Here is a 21,661-nt window from a genome sequence, read left to right as displayed (position 1 = left end):
ATCATGTCCAAGTACTGCTTGAACACATGATTCATCAATTCCATGAAGGCTGCAGGGGCATTGGTAAGACCAAAGGACATGACTAAAAATTCAAAGTTACCATATCGAGTTCTAAAGGCTATTTTTGAGATGTCACATTCTCTGACGCTGAGCTAATAAAAGCCTGATCTGAGGTCTATCTTGGAGAAGTAATTGGCACCCTGAAGTTGGTCAAACAAGTCATCAATTCTGGGTAGTGGATACTTGTTCTTGACCATGACTTTATTTAGCTGATGGTAATCAATACACATTCTGAGAGAACCGTCTTTCTTATGGATGAATAAAAATAGGACACCCCATGAGGACACACTAGGTCTAATGAATTCCTTATGTAAGAGATCCTTTAACTGTTCTTTTAATTCTTTGATTTCTGTAGGTCCCATTCTATATGGAGGGATAGATATGGGTTGAGTATCTAGAAGAAAGTCTATTCCAAAGTCGATTTCCCTTTCGGGCGGAACTCCGGGGAGATCTTTGAGAAACACATCTGGGAAGTCACATACTACTAACACTGATTCAAGACTAGGGGTTTCTAAACTAGAGTCCTAAACTTGTACGAGATGGTAGATACATCTCTTAGATATCATTTTTCATTCCCTTAGGTAAGAAACTAGCTGACCCCTAAGTGCTGAAGTACTACCTCTCTACTCAAGATCGGTTTTATTTAGAAACTGAAACTGGACAATTCTATTTCTATAGCCGACTGAGGCATAGAAGGAATGAAGCTAATCCATGCCGCGAATGATATCAAAATCGATAATCTCTAATTCAACTAAGTTTGTTGAAGTGACTTTTTGAGATACCATAACCAGACAGTTCCTGTATACCCGCCGGGCTATAATAGATTTACCCACTAGGGTAGAGACTGAGAAAAGCTCTGCTAGGATTTTGGGACTGACTCCGAAGTCAACAACAATATAAGGAGTAACAAAGGACAAAGAGGCTCCTGGGTCTAGCAAAGCATAAACATATAAATGATAAACTTGTAATGTACCAGTGATCATATCAGGAGAATTCTACTGATCCTGTCGGGACTAAAGTGTATAGAGTATGTTTGGGCGTTGCCTACTGGTGGCACTGGATGCGGTACCTTACTAATTTGGGCGACCAAACTGAGCTGTGGAGTGGTTATACTGACTCTGAAAACCCACCTGAGGACACTTTCTGACCCTGTGGCCTGGATTGCCACATCTGAAACACACATCACTGCTAGCTCTGTAGATACCCTGGTAGTTTCTTCCACACTTCTGACAAAGGGAATTGGTTTGGGCACTTCTAATACTACCCTGGGGTTTAGGGCCTGACGCCCTATCTCTATTGCTATCTTTGAATTTCAGCACAGAAGCATTGGTTGAGGACAGAGCTGACACTGAGGATTTTGGGTGAAACTGAGAATGATTCCAACTCCCTGACTTAGGCTGATCAAAGTTGAAACTACCTATTATCGCTCTCTTGTTATCCTTCTCCTTCACTTTATTCTTAGCCTCCTCTATCTGCTGAGCATAAACCATGAGCCTAGATATGTCCATCTCCTTAATCAACATTGCGGTCCTACACTCCTTGACCACTCTATTAAACACGCTAGACACAAACTTACTCATCTTAGATCTGATATCTGCTGCCACATGAGGAGCGTATCTATCTAATTAAGTAAAATTAAGAGAATAATCTTGTACCGTCATGTTTCCCTGCTTTATATTTATAAACTCCAAAACCATCGCTTTCCTCAACTCTAGCGGGAAGAACATATTCAAAAAAGCAACAACAAACTACTCCATTCTATGGGCCCTATATCTGCGACCCTTTTTTCTTTCCACTATTTAAACCATGAGTGTGCCATGTCCTGTAACTGATATACAGCTAATTTAACGCTCTCAACAACAGTCACTCCCATAATATTTGTAACTCTTTGCACCTAATTAAGAAATTCTTGAGGGTCCTCATCTGATTTAGACCCAGTAAAAGATGGAGGGTTCATTTGGGTGAAATCCCAAATCCCAACAGCAGCAATATTAGCCACTGGATTAGCCAAAAAAGTAGCTAGACGTTCATTTTGGGCTACCACAGAATGAGCTAGGGTGGTGAAAACTGCTCTGAACTCAGCATGGGATACATGTTCGTTCAGAGGATCAGGCTGGATGGGCTGGGGTTCTGGATGGTCTTCCGTTCCTCTTCCCTTAGTCCTCTTTGGAGGCATATTCTGTAAATGGAAGAGAAACTTGGATTATATAGAGAGTTTAACTGACGCTCATGCCCACTCATACGATATAAATACTGAAAGAAGGGAAACTTTTTCTAAAACATTCATAGCCTCCTATCCATAAGTGTGGCGCGCTATGCAGCCATGCACAAGACTCTACTAGATACAGCTTTCAGACTTCTTAGGAATCTGTTGAACCTGGCTCTGATACCAAGTTTGTAACACCCCGAGTCTGTACCTTAGATGCTACATGATGCTCTTAATCTCGAAAGACCACAAGCTAACCCATGACTGGTACCTGCTACAATAATTAAATAGTAATACTGCAAATATGAAGAAATTAGGCAAAAACTTGCCATAAGGTTCAATACTAAAATAAAACTGAATATGGTATAACAATACCAAAACTGAAATATCTATCTAAAAATACTCTAGTCTGTAAAGTCTCTACTTTCTGAATCATAGAATTGATGGGACAAGCCCTCAACTAACTTTAACTACTAAAAACTCTACTGATAAATCAAAATACTGAAGAAAATAATCATGTCCTTGAATTATGAAGACTCACCACTAACTCTGACTGCTAAAGATCTAAACTTCAAAGGGTACTCGAGAGCTCGTGCGTCTGAACCTATGATATAAAACATCATAGCGCAAGAGACAAGTATGCGTCAGTACTTTGAATGTACTGGCATACTAAGTGAGGTAGGCTGAAATACATGGTATATGCATGAATAATACTGACTGAATGACATGAATATAACTGAATAGGAGTACGTGCATGAATACATATATTGAAATTTGAGATCGTGATAACACTGGATACTAAGTTCTGCATTACTAGTTAACTGATATCTAAGTTTACTGATGTAGTGTAGCTGATAACTGAGTGACTGTATCTGACAGTCTTAATCCTATGGAACTATACTGAGTTTTGTACTGAACTGAGTGACTGTATCTGACAGTATTGAATTTGTAAAACTGAACTGAGTTCTATTTTAAGACTGGAACTAAAACTTAGATTGTGGGAGGTAATCATCTAACCGATATGTCCCTTTTTAAATAGATTGAGGTCCAACCTCTAACCCCAGTTAGAAGGGTATCAGTACCATGCCTTGGGTAAAGACATTTGTGAGTTAAACCTCTCTGACAGGAAGCTCCTTCGTCAACCCTCGCTGGTAGGAAAATTTGTATGAGATGTATCAACCCTAGTCTGGCAGGAAGATATCTCATCCTACACTAGCTACATAGTTCTGTAATGCAGAGATTACAACTAAGGGTCAAACCCTCTGCTAGTAGGAATGCCCCCATCCCTGGGTTAACTCGGTGCTGAATCCTACTCACAACTGAATAGACACTGAACTAATTTCCTAGTTCATACTAGGCTTGACTGAACTTTTACTGATTTTACTGAGTTTTGCTGAATGACGGAGTACTACTGAATTTTGTTAGCTGACTAAGTTTACTGAGGTTTGAACTGAAAACTAAACTAGACGGGACTAATACTGAATCTACTAAGTTTTTCTGAGTCCTGTAATTAACTGAGAGTACTATTAATCGTGATGTGACTGAGATTATTATATAACTGACACTGGCTATAGGTAAACAACTAAATTATCGGGTATAAATACCCCCAGGACTTGATTGCATGAAAAGTAAAGCTTCACACGATCTTGCATAGCTTACCATAAAAATGCACACTTGTTCACAATGCATCTATAGAGGCATTTTATCACACTTGCATGGAATGAAATAGTATATGTACTAGCATGATATAATCTTATCATTACATACACATGATCAATTAATCAAACACTTGGATTGCATAATCTATGCACATGACACTAAAGCAACATGCGATCATCATGATTCAATTCCAAATTCAAAATTCCATGGGTTTCAACATGAATTCACATGATAAGTCAATTAATTCTACATTAATCTTGTAATAAATCATTAAATAGAAACCCAATTATAGCAATAATCATTAATACAATTTGATTTCAAATCATGGAAAGCATGAAATCAAGCTACTTGAAGTTTAAAAGAGTTTCTTGGACTCCAAGGGTGGAAGGAACCTTTGGATAAACACTTCACATACCTTGGCTATTTAATTCTTGAAAAACAATGGTGAAATCTTGAGCCTTGACTTTGAAATTAAATCATCTAGGATTCTTATTCTTAAGAAATTTGAGAGAAAGTGAGTGTATGTTGCTTAATAAGGGCTGAATCTTGAGTTTTAGGGCTAAATAGGAGTGGGGAAAATGACCCAAACACCCTTATAGACACGGATTTTTAATGACTGAAAACCAAACTGTTGATGTGCAGACCGACGTGTCGCGTCATTGGTATCAACACTATGGCCAACACGCCGCATAGAGTCCACATCAGTTCACTGGAATTTGCACTAATCTAAGGAAAAAATTATCTGTCGGCGCAAGAGATAATGCAACACGTCGAGATCGCATTGACTCACTATTTTGGTCACTCGAACATGGTCTACACGAGGTTTGAAAAATTCAAAACTTATCCGAAAATACCTACTAACATTCCTGATCATGAATCAATATAAAGATCGACACTTTAAGGTCATAAGAGTCGTGAAATAGAGTTTCCAACTTACAAAGGCCAGAATAATACTAAGTCTGAAAACGTAGCTAGAATTTTCTAAGTTGGGACCCCTTAGCAAGCTTAAACTACTGATTTGAGCTTAGAATTTTACGGGGTCTTACAGCATTTTCTTTTAAATTATTCAGTTAACTTATGAGATTGACCATGTTTCCGTCTTAGTATATTTTTCGTATTTATTTATAATATGAGAATGGTTGTATGATGGCCAAAATAATGGGCGCTCAGGCCTTTATGGTTTGGGATGCTCATCGCGACCAGAGCCTTGGCTCGGGCCGTGGCATTATCATTTAGTTTTCTGATGCAATAAAATAATTTTCACTGTTTTATTGCTTTACTATTTTAGCATTAGTTAGTTGAGTAGTTACACAAGTTGTTAGGAGAAGTTATTAGAAGGTTCTAGAAGATTATGTGTGACTCATGTGAGTCTATAAATACCAAAAATGGTAGTCACATTATGTAACCTTTTTCTAGCTTATCAATGAAGCTAACTTCTTCTCTTTCAACACAATAACAGAAATAGAGTTTTCTTCTTCTTCTTCTTCTTCTTCTTCTTCTTCTTCTTCTTCTTCTTCTTTAGTGTAGTCAGTTTCTATTCCTATCGAGTTGACTCAGATGATTTTAACAGGGTTAGGCAGAGCCTAGAAGTTTTGGCTCAAAAGTCAAACCTTGTAAATGTGTTGAAATTCAATAAAAAAAATGTACGCAAACTGAATTTGGAATTCAATTACTAGTACTTAAGGCAACTTTCCTAGAATCCAGAAACCAATAGTCTAAACCACCAGTTATTTTTCTTTTCAAGAATATTTTAAAGCATTTTACGTGGAATGAAATCTTCCGAAGGATGGAAGACCCCAGAAAAACTAAGAAACTTGCTGCAAAGTTGCCAGTCTTACCACCGACATGTGAGATAACTCTTGCTGGATTTCCGCCGACACTGATTAGAAATATGGCCAACAAGACCATGTGTCTAACCTTACAAGATGAGTTGAGTTATTTGGTTGTTCTTGCATAAGTATTTCCAGTCTTGATCAACTTGATTTTCATGACCCAACCAAGAAAACATTGAGTCATCAACAAGAAGAACCTGAGTCAAGTGATCAGCCATCTTTCATAATCCCTATTTCATTTGCTCATAGAGAAAACAACCCTCATTCATTCATTGATTTCATTACCTCTTCCCTATCCTAGGTGTGGATGAAAACCGAGACTTCTCTAAGATCCGATTCAATGATATATCCCTCTTTTAGTGGGGCTTGTTTTATTGTGCAATAGTCATAGAAGGTTATCAGACCTCTAAAAAATTCTTCAGCTTCCCAAAAGTTACATAGTAATGATATTCCATCTCTTGGATGCACTGGTAACCGTACAATGGACTAATTAGACTTTACTTTACTTGAACATTCTAGTATCATATGAAAAATAAGTGAGACCAAAAGTCTTAGGCCTTACTTCTGTTTTTGGACACAATTTACATTTTACAATGTCCATGTTCATATTTATGCACTCTACCATAACTAGTTAGCATAACCATCTAACTGTAAAAATGTATATGCCATGACATTTTTGTTCTAGAATGCCTTTTAAAAAATTCTTTTCATTTAGAATGATAAAACTATGATAATGTGATCCAAGATGTACTTTGTTTAGAGATTAAAAGAGAAATATAAACGATTCAGTTGATCAGACGTCTAAATGTCGTAAGAATCTTTGAGGTATGTTGTAATCCTTCTGCCCTGTCTTCTTCCTTGTTACTTGTAAACACACACAATTCTTTTGTGAATCTCTCATGTCAATGCTGAGTTATGGTGATTATTTTCTTCTGTCATCACCTCTTGACACTGAACAAGTATACACATGATTTGAATTCATCTTTTCATGCTATATGGTGCTCCGATACCAAGTTTTGAAGTTACATGCGCTTCATTTCTCATTATATCTTCCTGAGTGATTCACATCTTTATAATTTTATATATTCTAACTCTAGTTAAATCTGGTTGCTACTAGGTTATGGCTATCAAGACAAAGATCTATATTGTCCTTGAGTATGTTTATAAAAGAGAGCTCTTTGATGAAATAGTAAGTTTTCTCCTTTCTTGATTTATACATTTGTACATCCTCCTTTCTCCCATTTTTCTGGAAGAGATGGAGATGATTAGTAAAATATAGTTCTTCTTGGAACTAATTTCCAAATATAGATTAATGTTCATTTTGTACTTTTTTGGTTCTGTTATGATATTTTATTCCTGGGTAAAAGATTTTGTATTGCAATGAGAATTTCCTTATGAATAATATATATTATAGGCTAGACATGGCCGACTCAAAGAAGATGATGCTAGAAGATATTTTCAACAGTTTATTAATGTCATTTATTATTGCCACAGTGGACGTGTTTACCATAGAGACTTAAAGTTTCTCCCTTAATTTCATTTGTTTTGATACTGAAGTCCTCTTTCTTCATGATATAAATAGTATTGACATTAGGTTATGTGACTTGTAACCATTTGTAGCCTGGGAATCTATTGCTAGATTCATTTGGTATTCTGAAAGTTTCAGACTTTGGATTGAGTGCACTTTCCAAGAAAGTTCGAATAAGTATTCTTTACATTTGAAAATTAAGAGTACATAAAGAGCTATTCAATCTGTTTAACCTGATATACAATAGTCAAATTGACAATTTTTTATTTTTTTTAAAAAAGGAATTATTGATCAATGCGTTTCATGGAAACAAAGTTCATTGAATTGGAAATTAGAACAAAGTACAATAAATCACAAAACTTCAGCTTACACAACTACTACAAGATAATTTGAGACAATGGTGATCAAAGTAAACTTCTGCTTTGTCAATGCTCCAGACATTCCTGTCCAAGATCAACTAATATTGTCTTTTATCTATTTATGAAACTTTGAAATATTAGTTATTACTCAAAAGGTAAATGTATATGTTGCAATGAACAAAATAATTAAACAACTAACTTCCCTCACATGTTCTAAATTCATACATGGATACTATCTTACTAAATTGTGTTCATGGTTATCCATCATCCCTCACTTCAATCACATTTACGATTCCCTCACTAGTATTGTATAGTGTTATAGTTGATGGAAAACTCTCAATGTTATTCTGGACGATGGACTACTTCATACTGCTTGTGGCACACCAAACTATGTTTCCCTTGAGTTAACAACAACCGAAAAAATAGTTATTCGACAGCTAAACACTAGCTACTTATTGATTTTTTCTTACTATTAATGCCTTTAACAAGAACTTTTGTATCGAGTTTTAACTAATAAAGGCTATGATGGTACAATAACTGATGTCTGGTCCTGTGGAGTCATTCTCTTTGTTCTAATGGTTGGATACTTGCCTTTTGATAAACCAAATCTAAATTCTCTGTACCGAAAAGTAATTTTTGAAAGTTTCTTTATTTATTATCTGAATGTTTCTAGAATTCTTTGTTCGTTTATTTTCAGATATATATTTAGATAATTTTGCTTGTAAATTATTTTCAGATCCTAAGGCTAGTTTTTCACTTCAACCATGGTTGTCCTCCATCTCTAAGAATCTGATCAAGCTTATTCTTGACCCGAATCCAGTAATGGCAAGTCCCTTTATCTTTATTGTTTTATTTTCTGGAATGAGCAGCTGCTTTTAATTAATATAGTTCATCTTATATACTAGCTATGTAGTGCATAACTTTTGTAGCAGTTGAATATTATGATGTTAGTGTTGGGTTCAATTGGTGTGAATGGAAAATTGAGAGACACAACCCTTTGAGGAAAAGACACACTGTTTCAAAAAAGGGTTGACTGTTTGGTCGGATGTGACTGTTCAGAAAAGACATGTTGTTCCAGAATGGACAAACATGACTTTTCCGAAATGATACACCTTTCCCTAAACTATTGCTTCCTTTTGAAGGGGAACTTGATGACTATAAATACCTGAACTTTTTTCCTCAGGTAGAAAGAAAAAAAATTCTGCATTAAAAAAAATATTTTTCTTGCTTCTAAAAACTCTATGTGATCATCTCCCGTTGAGTGAGTTCGAAGAAAATCAGAAGGTTTGAGGCACCGCTACATTCTGATTGTGAAGCCATTTTATCCTGGGAGAAAAAATTTCACAACCTCGGGTACTTGGGGGAAATAATTCCTTAAGAACACTCCATGAATTTGGAGGACTTCGTTCTATTTCTACTTTATCTTGTTTCTTTAATTGACACACTTCTTTGAAAGTTCTTGATGAACTTGTGTTGAAGGTGTTAAAACTTCATAAGTGTTCTTGATATAATCTTGAACTTCTGTTGAAGCGTTTGTTCAAATATACAAATTATGTACCCGAAAAAACAATTTTTAGGAATTAACGTGAAAATTTTTTTGTTTGCTTGTTTGGTGAAATTTTCTTTTCACTAAAGTTTTTTTCATAATCTGTACTGTTTGATTTCTGGAGATTAAAGCTTTATGCTTTCTACTCTGTTTGAACTTAACAAGTGATTTGAAGAAAATAAAAATTTCATCACAAGTTAAAGGTCACTCGGTTAACGATTGAAAGATAGAAAAACTTCATTGTTAAACTAGAAACAAGTACTTTTTAAAGTTGCTATAAACATGTAATTAATATTTTGATATACTAAAGTTGACTGTCTCTTTGTGACAGAAAAAATGACTACAGATGGTTATGTTGATGGTATGGTAAGTGTGGCAACAACCAATGTTGCTACAACTAGTCGCATAACTGCGCCACCTTCTATGGAACTAGCGGAAAAGACCGAAAAAATTTTTGGAATAAATTTTAAGAGGTGGCAACAGAAGATGTTTTTCTATCTAACAACCTTGTGTTTATAAAGGTTTATATCAGAAGATGCTCCAGAAGTGCTCGAAGAAACTTCGGACACAGAGCCGTTCGTTGTAACAGAGGCATGGAAACATTCCGATTTCCTATGTAGGAATTATATCTTACGTGGCCTCCAAGATGACTTATATAATGTTTATAACGGAATGAAGACATCTAAAGAATTGTGGAATGCGCTAGAAAAGAAATATAAGACTGAGGATATGGGAACCAAGAAGTTCTTTGCTGCACGATTCCTTGAGTACAAAAATCGACACTAAGACTGTTGTTTCTCAAGTACAGGAATTGAAAGTCATCATCCACGATCTCCTTGCTGAAGGTATGTCTTTAGTGAATACCTTATTTGAACATGTTAAAAATGTTCTTAATGTTCAGATGAACTTTGTTATACGTTTGGTCGTGAACGAGGCATTTCAAGTAGCTGCAATGATAGAAATTGCCACCTTTGTGGAAGGACTTCAAGAATTACTTAAACATAAATGAAAGGAGATGACAATCAAAGACCTCATTGTGAGGTTACGCATAGAGGAAGACAATAAAGCCGCAGAGAGGAGGTCGAAAGAAAATTTTATAATGAGTTGAGCTAATATTGTAGAAGACGACTCCAATAACTCAAAGAATCGGGAGAAAGCTGGACAATAAAGCAATCAACCTTAAAGAAATTCAAGGAAAAATACTTTAATAGTGGCAAGATTGGCCATAACTCAACTGATTGTCGTGCCCCAAAGAAAGACAAAAAGAAGGATCAAGCAAAAATGGCCGAATCCAAGAACAAAATTAACGATCTATGTGTCATGCTTTCTGAAAGTAACCTGGTGGAAAATCCTCGAGAATGGTGGATGGATTCTAGTGCCACCCTCCACGTTTGTGAAAATAAAGAGTTTTTTGCTGTATTCTCTCCAACTCAAGGCGAAGAGAAGATCTATATGGCAAACTCCGCAACTGTAAAAGTTGAAGGGATGAAAAAATTCTTCTTGAAAATGATGTCTGGAAAGTGTTGACTCTTAACAATTTCCTTTATGTACCGAAGTTAAGAAAGAACTTGATTTCCGTATCACTTCTTGATAAAAATAGATTCAAATGTGTATTTATTTCCAGCAAAATTGTAATTAGCAAGGGGAAAGTCTATGTAGGAAAAGACTACCTCACTGAGGGCCTATTTAAGATGAATGTAATGATAGTTGAAATCAATAAAAGTTCTGTTTCTTCTTACTTACTTGAGTCTAATAAATTATGGCATGAACGATTAGGACATGTCAATTACAAAACTTTGCGAAAACTGATTAACTTAGAAGTTTTGCCAAACTTTGAGTGCAATAAATTAAAATGTCAAACATGTTTGTGGAATCAAAGTATGCCAAACATCTTTATAAGTTCGTTGAAAGAAATTCCAGTTCCTTAGACTTAATACACACTGACATTTATGATATGAAGTCAACTTCATCTCATGGTGGGAAAAATTATTTTATAACTTTTATTGATGATTGCACTAAGTACTGTTATGTCTATTTGCTAAACAGTAAGGATGAAACAATAGATGCGTTTAGGCAATATAAAACAGAAGTTGAAAATCAGTTAGAAAAAGAGATCAAAATGATAAGAAGTAGTAGAGCGGAGAATATGAATCTCTCTTTGCAGAAATATGTGTAGAGAATGAAATTGTCCATCAAACTACGGCCCCATATTCACCTCAATCTAATGAAATTGCAGAAAGGAAAAACCAAACCTTACAGAAAATGATGAGTGCCTTACTAATAAGTTCAGATTTACCGCAAAACTTGTGGGGGAAGCTATCCTTATAGCTAACCGAATATTCAATAGAGTGCCCTATAGTAAGACACAATCAATTCCATATGAAAAATAGAAAGGAAGAAAACCCTATTTGAAATATTTTAAAGTGTGGGGGTGTCTAGTGAAATTCAAAGTTCCTATGCCTAAAAGGATAATGATAGGATCTAAGATAATGGACTACATGTTCATAGGATATGCTAAAAGTAGTAAAGCATGTCAATTTTTGGTTCATAAATTCAAACATCCGGATATCAATGAAAATACGGTAATTGAATTAGATAATGCTGAGCTCTTTGAACACATTTATTGTATAAAACATGACATGGATAGTCTAATGGAGGGTCTAAATGACCTCGAGATGAACCAAGTAAGGATGTACATAATGATGAGAATCCAAGACGTAGTACATGTCAAAGAATGCCAACTTAGTTTAGATCGGATTTTGTAACCTTTTTCTTAGAAAATGAGCCTCAAACATTTAAAGAAGTGATGCTGTCTTTAGACTCATCCTTTTTGGAAAGAGACAGTCAATAGTGAGATTGAATCAATCTTGAGTAACCATACATGGGAGTTGGTTGATCTTTCCCCATGAAATAAACCTTTAGGTTCTAAATGAATTTCAAAAGAAAAACGAAAGAAGATAGTACTATTGATAAATACATAGCAAGACTTGTAGTAAAAGGTTTTAAACAGAAAGAAGGTTTTGATTACTTTGATACATACTCGCCTGTAACGAAAATAACGTCAATTTAGATGTTAATTGTCTTGACGACTGTTGACACCCAATTTTACGGCCCGTGCTTAAAACTAACGTGTTCAGACTCCCTGATCAATAAATGACACAAAATATAATTTTCACATCTTTTTTACAATTGTTGACAAATTATTGATAATTATCCTTACTTTATAATTTTTATCAATATGTTGTCATATTTTTACTTTTCATAATTTATTAATAATTCTTTTTATATTAGGATTTTTATCAACTAATTATCCTTTTTAATGTTTTACAATCATCTATACACATGCACGACATAACGTATAATATTTTTAAATTAATTAAATGCTTTAATATTTTTAATATTCTTTACATTTTCTGTAATACATATCAATACCTACATTTTTTATAGTCCACAAACGCTGAGTTGGATCAGTTATTTTTACACAGTATAATAATTCAATGTCTTGTCACATCCGATAATGACTATACAATAATATCTTATAACATCCGATAACGATCACTCAGTATTGTCTTGTCACATATGACAATGACCACTCAATGACACAATCCTTTGAACAATTACTTTATTTGTTGGTCAAAAAAATAAAAACCCTTTTGTCAATAACTAATGAGTCAAAGGACGTGCTATTATAAAAAGAGGAGACACCTCTTTATCCATTGGATAAAAAGAGTACTCAATTTTTTATATAAATAGATGATGGGGATCATATTTTCTTGAACACACATTTTTATGCACCCATTTTCATTGATCTTTTTTCTCAAATATCCACATTTTTTATTTTCTATCAAAAAAAAACATATACAACATACACACTTTAACACAAAATACACACAAAAAATACACTCCACAAAATCAGACTTTATCCCCATTTCTCTCTCAAACTCACGTTTCTCTTTCAAAAAACTCACACGCATCTCTTTTCTCCAGTGAGTCACTAGATTTCGGTGAAATTCATCACCCCACTGGTGAACTCCCCTGCCAAATACCCTTATTTTCTCTCCCTGAACCATCCTCTCTATCGCCGCCACCCACCGGCGAACCAGTCCGCCGCCGCATCTCTGCCGCCTCATCTCCGCCGTTGACGCCAACCACCGGCTTAAAAAAACCGGTGTTGCCTCCGTTTTCCTCAACTCTGGCAGTCGCTCGATCAAACCCCCCAAATCAACCACCACCAACAACGCCGCCCCTCTATCCTTTACTCCTCTCCCTTTCACCGTCCCCGCTCTCCTCTTCTCTGACCAAATCTGGTCTGAGCCATCATAAACAAAGGCGTCAGTCACTCCTCTTTCTTCCATTTTCACTTCTATTTGACTATTTTTATCATTATTACACCACCAAAATTTAACAAGATTTTGAATTTGGTGGTATTTTGGAGGGTCGGGAGGACAAGATTTTAAAAAGAGGAAAGAGGTCAAAAAATAGTTCTTAGGGTCAAAAATTCTGAGTTAATGCAAAAAACAAGAGTGAAAACAGAGGTCAGACTGGGTGAAAAAACAGTGCAAAAACAGTCAGAAAGGGAGTTAAAGTTAAGGTCAGTGATCTCTTTTATTTGTTTGTTTGTTTTTTGTTCCTTGAGTTTGGATTTTTAATTCTTATTTTTTTATTTTACATGTGAACTCGGGAGTTGGAGTTTCATCAGAAACTCATTTCGACCATCGGGTTAACTGCTACTAGGATTGCAAGAGCCTCGAAGCCACGAGAAATAGTAATTTGAAATCCTTTAGGAGTCTAGTATCTCTTAGCCTCATTCTTTTACTTTATAATTATTGTCATGTTACTTAAAAACTTAAATTAGTGTTATTATTGTTGCACTTTGTCTACATTAGTTGTTTATCATGTTCATATTGCTTTCGTTTGTGAACATTCTCAAGACGGGTAAATACTCTCACCTTTTCGCGAATAAAACACGACTAATCAGTTCTATAAAAGATATAAGTTTTACCATTTCAATACTTGGCTAATTCTTTTAAAATTAACTTTCGCATCAAAATATATTGTTATGAAATTAATGTAGCAATCTCCACGTGTTTCCTAAAATAACAAATGAAATTTCAAAATTAGTTTAATAGGAAAGCATACTACTAAACTCGGATTCTTGATTAGTTAATTCATTCCAACAAGTTAATAATTCTAACATTTTAATGTTTAACATTTGCTTGAGTTCTCTATCCGGATTTTCAAAAGATTAAAAGACGAGATATATTCATATCTATATGCGCTACAATGTAAAAGGTATTTCTACATTATCACTGCTTATCCTAGCTTATTACTATTATACTTACACCTTATTCCAACTGTAGATTTATTTTTACTATTGAATTTATTTATTTATTTTTGACCATTATTTCAAAATCTCGCAAATAAATGAACGTTGTTATGTTTTTTATAGACACTAGCCTATTTCAATCAACAATTAGTGCATCTTGACGTCATATATATTCTTCTTTCACAATTAACGCATCTATATAAATTTACTCTTGAACATAAATTATTTTCATATTTTAGGCATGAATAATGATAAGAAAATATTTTTTCACATGATCTTAAGATTATAATTATTTTATATAGTTACTAATTCATCAATATATTTACCTTTGTGTTACTAAACTTTATATTTTTATAAAATTATAAGTCATTGAATTTAATAAAATACCAATTCCGAATTTTTTACCCTCTCATTTTCATGCATACATAATTTACAATAAACTATATCCTTGTATATTGTGGTAGTGTATTTTTATACTTCAAATTTTCTTTTTTCTGAACTATTAAAAGTGTTTTCTATCACCATTTTAGCAAACAATAAAGTAATTTTTTTCCCACACATTTTCCTAAACTGAGTTTCAGAATTATCTTCGAATGGGCTCTGAGGGTGCCTTACACCTTCCCCTTGAGTAACCAAAACCCTTATTCGGAATCTCAAATGTTTTTGATAGATCAAAACAGAGTTTTTACATAAAAAATATTTTTTTTCTATTTTTTCTAAAAAGTTAGGTGACGACTCTAAAAAATAATTTTCAAAACCTGAGAGTCGCGACATAGCCATCATATGTTGTGTGTTGTTTCGACCGGTTCGAAATAGGGCGAGAGAACGACGGTATATGGTCTTGAAATCTATCAAATGGATGTGAAAATAGTATTCCTAAATAGAGAATTGGAGGAAGAAATTTACATGGAATAACCCGAGGATTTTGTGGTTTCTGGTAAAGAAAAGAAGATGTGCAAACTAGTTAAGTCACTTTATGGACTAAAACAAGCACTTAAACAGTGACATGTGAAATTTGACCAAATCATGTTGGCAAACGGGGTTTAAGATAAATGAATATGATAAATATATTTACATAAAAGACACTCCAAATCACAAGGTCATTGTTTATTTGTATGTGGATGATATGTTGATCATCAGTAGAGACATTTTTGACTTATATGCTACAAAATGAATGCTTGAGAGCAAGTTTGATATGAAAGACCTTGGAGTTGCAGAAGTGATCTTAGGAATAAAAATCCATAGAACTCCACAATGGTTGTTATTGTCACAGTCTCATTACATTGAAAAGGTACTTGATAAATTCAAGTATTTAGAATTTGGTATTTCCAAGACTCCATTGGACATGAGCTTTGCACTTCAAAAGAATAAAGGTGAAAGAGACTCACAGTTGGACTATACAGGAGTTTTGCGATGTGTAATGTATATCATGAATTGTACACGGTCAGACATAGCATGTGTTATTAATAAGTTGAGTCGGTACACGAGTAATCCCAATAAAACTCATTGGATGACAATGAAAAGAGTTTTGGGGTATCTTAAATACACTCAAGAATATGCTTTGCATTATAGTACATATCTAGTGACACTTGAAGGATAAAGTGATGTAAATTGGTTCACCGGATCAAATGAAGTAAAATCCACAAGTGGATACATATTTATTATAGGTGGAGGAGCAGTCTCTTGAAAATCGTCTAAACAGACATGTATTACTCGCTCTACAATGGAATTAGAATTTATCGCATTAGATAAAGCCGGTGAAGAAGTAGAATGGATCCAAAACTTCTTGGAAGATATTCCTTATTGGCCCAAACCATTGGCACCACTATGTATACACTATGATAGTCAAGCGACAATAGGTAGGGCAGGGAGCATGATATACAACAGTAATTATCGTCACATAAGATGGAAACATAATAGTGTTAAAAAACATCTCTCTAGTGAAATTATCACTGTTTACTATGTAAAGTCAAAGGATAATGTGTCGGATCCACTTATAAAAGACCTATCTAGAGAGAGTTGAGAGTATATCCAAGGGTATAGGTTTAGGACAAGTCAGCATGGTGGTAACTCTACCAAGTAAACTGGAGATCCCAAGAGTTAGGTTTAAGAAGATCAAATAAAGTAGCATGGTGATAACTCTACCAAGCAGATTAGAGATCCCAAAATCTAGGTTTAAGGAGATCAAATAAAGTTGTGTCTGATAGGTTCAACATTGTCAATATACCCAACTCATTCTCATGATGTAGAGAATGTTTAGTAAATAAGGATAAGACTTATAGTGTGAAGTCTTTTAATGATTATCTGAATTTGGAAGATTTAATCAAATAGTTTAATCTATAGGATTGAAAGTTTTAAAATCGCCTGTGTGAGGGTGAGGTGAAAGCCGCTTCAAGGAGAATGTTAGTAAAGACCTATTCTCTAAGCTTTCATAAAACTAGGACGTGTTCATGGATGAAACAAACAAAACCGTGAGAACCATAAACAGTAAAAGACTGGTTATGTGACATGTGTTATCTAGGTGCACATTAAAGCTCGACAGTTCAGAGATATTAAATCTACTGATTGACCTAATGCATTCGATGCATGTTCACTACGGAAAGTTCAAAGGGAAACCCACTTATCCTGATGCAATCAGTCTTTGCTTGTTGATAGCATACTTGTCCATAAAGTTTTATAAAGAATATCCATTCCCCATTCATGTGGGGGATTGTTGGGCTCAATTGGTGTGAATGAAAAATGAAGGGACACAACCCTTCGAGAAAAAAACACACTGTTTTTAAAAAGGGGTAACTTTTCGGTTGGATGTGACTGTTAAAAAAAGACATGTTGTTTTAGAATGGACAGACACGACCGTTCTAAAATGATATACTTTTCCATGAACCATTGCTTCCTTTCCGAAGGGGCATTAGGTGGCTATAAATACCTGAAATGTTTTCATTAGGTAGAAAGAAAAAAATTTCTTCATTGAAAAAACATTGCTCTTTCTTCTAAAACCTCTATGTGATCATCTACCATTGAGTAAGTTCAAAGAAAATCAGAAGGTTTGACATACCGCTACATTCTGATTGTGAAGCCATTTTATCTTGGAAGAAAAAATTTCACAACCTCGAGTACTTGAGAGGAATTAATTCCTTAAGGAAACTTCGTGAATTCGAAGGACTTGGCTCTATTTCTACTTCATTTTGTTTCTCTAAATAACACACTTCTTTGAAAGTTCATGATGAACTTGTGTTGAAGATGTTAAAGTTTCATAAGTGTTTTTGATATAATCTTGACCTTGTGTTGAAGTGTTTGTTCAAACCTACAGATTGTGTACCAAAAACAACAGTTAGCAAGTTAAAAAATGCAAGTAAAATAGATAAGAGATGAAGCAATGTAGTGCCTCAGGCTCTACTGAGGATATGAGTTCCATGTCCGAATATTTGGTCTTAGCTCCGACAATGGTTAAAAAAAGAATCCTTAAAGAATAGAAAGCTAAGTAAAATAACAGAAACTTAACGTTCAAGAATAAAAGTGTTGATGTTGTCTTTCTTGGAATTCTGGATCCCTTTACAAATGAAGGAATAACTATTTATAGGTTATAAGGATAGGGTATCAACTAATAAGGAAGCTTCACTCGAGCCCTAAAGTACTAGGACCAATGAATGTAGGAAATATGGTAATGCCGTTAGATGATAACTAATATTACTACCATGTCGAGGCAACCTTCACGACGGCATCTGCGTATCTATCCTTCTTGTCTATTTGGCCAAGTATGGGTCCCCTACTTTACGTGTCTTCAGCTCATCCAGCAGAATTCTCTCTCTTAACTAAGGATGTTTCTTCGGAAGGTTAGTCTCTCCATCTATTGGCTTTTCTTTAGATTTTACCACCATGTGTCCTCCATATTTGATGTCACATACTCTAGCCGGTTTAACCTAATACAGATAGTCCATCCACTTTCCTGTCATGGTATCTATCAGTCGTAATTGGGAAGTAGAAAAAGAGACTTTCCGAACTTTGATGAGCTTTGATGAACTTACTGTCTCGAGTTCACTCTGAATCTCAAAAAAATATCAACCCACCTCATTAAATTCGTGTGCGATGTGTTCCTCATCCGTTGGTTTGATGACAGCGTGAAACCCTAAGCAGAGAGGAACCATTGCTCCTGATTCCTAAAAATTTGGACATTTCCAATTGATTTTAATCCTTTACGATTTTGTCAAACTTTCGCTCATATCTTTGAACCTTTCTCTATGACTTTGCGATTTCAATCTTTTGACTTTTGCTCATATTTCTATCTTTTCCTATGTTCTTTCTCTTCTTCTCGTTGCACTTATTTGTCATGTCTTCATCGTTCTCTAGTTTTACCAACTTGCCTCCCTAGAAGAGGTTCGAAAAATAAAGGTAGTAAGAACAATGATGTCACTCCTAAACCCAACGTCGATAATATCATTCCTAGAACTTTTTGTTTCCTGGATGATTTCAATATTCTTCCATGTAACCATGTCAGGATGAGAGACAGAGAAGTAGGTCAATTATGCTTTAATAAAAGAGACTGACATCCTTGGCTAATGGATCTAGGCTGAGCTACCTATACTTGTCAACAGGTTAAGAGCAAAGGAAAAGGATAGATAAATAAATGAGAAAGAAAGATGAAACTAGAGCATTGTTGGACAACTGTGCTTGGATGGTTCCTCAGTAATGTATGAATTCCTCCACAGTTGATCATCTATCGAGGAAGATTGGGCTTTCCTAGCTGCTTGTTTTCTTTGGCTTCTATTTCGTAGTTGTTTTTTGCTTTGTTTCTTAGGAATTCTCTTAGGTGACCATTTTTCAAGAGCGTGAGAACTTTCTCCCAGCGATCCCTGTAATTATTGTTTCTATGCCATGAGTACCATGGTAATCACACCAAAGGCTTCGATCTCTTATGTTAGGATCCGACCAATCGGCTTAGCGAACAGAACGTCTTTTATGCAATGGTTGAAACCAACTATTAAGGGCTAATATTGGACCAGTATTCTGAAAGTGTGGGGGGATATCATTGACTACAAAGACTCTAGGTTTGTATTGCTTTCTTTGCTTGTAAACCCTTGCTCCTCCTGATCCTTGCCTTTTTTTCTATCAAGACATAGTTTGTCTAGGACCTAAGCGTCGACTACCCTGCTCGAACTCAGACTCGTATTATCAGATAGGGAGAATAGGGGCTCTGGGATTGGTTTCCAAATAATTTTGGGTCACATTGCCATTAGTACTGGTTTCTTACTAGCCTCGAACTGATTTCCCACTGATTCTTGATTGGCTTCGAGTTGATCTTTCATGTTTGGAGAATTATGTCATGATTACGACAATAATCATCTTCAACCTAGATTTTTGACTCACAATGATTATTCACATCAACCCAAGTTGTAGCCTCAAACTCGGTGAATATCTTCTTCGACTTAAATAAGATAATCAAACTTTCTGGGTGCTTTTTGTGAAAGCCTATGCTTCCCAGTCATCTAGGACCATTGGAATATTCATTCTTTCCCTTTGGAACCTTCCGAAAAACTCTCAGAGTTGTTCGGTGTCATGCTGCTCTATTTTAAGGATACCTATCCTTGGGGTTGCACCTTTCTTGTGTTGGCATGTGCTTTGAAAAAACCATCTGCAAGCATGTTAAAAGAATCAATAAAGTTTTTGAGTAATAGGGAATGCCAAATTAATGCTTCGCTCGATAAGTTTTCCCCCAAATTTTTAACCATGACCCATTCTGCTGCTTCTCTTGTTAGATCGTTCCATTAATAGCCGTTGGGAATAATAAAATGTGTACATGCTTCATAGGGTCTGTTTTCCCATCATACTTTGTTTGTCTAGCATTTTAAACCTCTTTGAGATAGTATTAGTCACCACACTGGCCTTGTAAAGTACCTTTGCATAACTCTTAGAGTCTGGACCTTTAATGACCAGTGGTGCTCCCAGTATGTGGTTCATCTGGGTATCAGCTCCGAGTGGTAGGATTTTATCTTTTTTCTTAGTAATTCGATTACCAAGGTGGGAGATGCCAGAGTCTCAAGATTGGCTCTAGTGTCGTCGACCACACATTCTCCCTACTAGTTATCAACCTCCAATCAGTCTTCCATTATTGTCGGAGCACGCCTATTTTCTCCTAAGGTGTTAGAGGTTATCTGGACAATAGTACTCTACAACTCCCCCACCTTCTCATCCAGTGTCTTCTTCATATACTCCATTATGGTGTCTTGTTTCTTAATGAGCCTCGACAGTATTTCTTTGAGACCTTCCAGATGAGGTTTCCAACATTGAAACCAGGTGTCTCTCGGCATGCAGATCCTGTTCATTATGGAGGGTGGCTCAATCAACCACCCCCTCATTATCTAGCTCATCATTGGCCTGGTTGATTTAGTCTTTTCACCGTTGTTTGCTATAGATGGTTCTTGTAGAAAAGCAATATTCAAGATAATAAGAAAGTAGAGTTTGATGAGTTAATCCAACACCTAGTTAACATGGCCCCACTGTGGGCACCAAACTGTTTACTGGAAAAGTGGTACAATTAAATTTATATGCGGTCAAGGACACACATTTTTAGCTCAACTAATTAGATCCATTTATTAGTAGGTGAATATTATAGTATGAGTAAAAAATGCAAGTAAAATAGATGAGAGATAAAGTGATGTGGAGCCTTAAGCTCCGGAGAGGCTGTGAGTTCCTTTTCTGTAGATGGCGATATTAGCTGTGTGAGGGTTCAAAGTAATGAATCCTTAAAGAACAGAAAGTTAAAGTAGAATAATAGAAACTTGATGTTCAAGAATTAAAGTGGTGTTGTTATCTTGTTTGGAATTCCAGATTCCTTTACAAATAAAGAAAATAAACTATTTATAGGTTACAAGGATGAGGTATCTACCACTAACAAAGCTCCATTCGAGCCTTAAAGTACTAAGACTAATGATTGTAGGCCATGTGGTAATGTCGTTAGTGGTGTAAGCCAAAATTCATGCCATGCTCAGGCAATACAACAAGATCCGTGTATTTGTCCTATTTATTTCTTTGGACATATCATTTGGGCGCAACATCCCCCCCATATACCACGTTTCCTCATCTTATACCCATAGGTTCTACTACTACTTGTCCTCTATGTTTGACGCCATATACTCTAGCCAGTTTTT

General features: G+C 35.3%; 1 pseudogene; it reads left to right on the top strand.

Annotated features, from left to right (window-relative positions):
- Window positions 1-21,661, top strand: part of LOC124898572 — a 40,208-nt pseudogene that overhangs the window by 9,545 nt on the left and 9,002 nt on the right.

Source organism: Capsicum annuum, chromosome 5 (genome assembly GCF_002878395.1).
Source record: "Capsicum annuum cultivar UCD-10X-F1 chromosome 5, UCD10Xv1.1, whole genome shotgun sequence".
Taxonomy (NCBI): Eukaryota; Viridiplantae; Streptophyta; class Magnoliopsida; order Solanales; family Solanaceae; genus Capsicum; species Capsicum annuum.
This window is presented reverse-complemented; position numbering and strand designations above follow the sequence as displayed.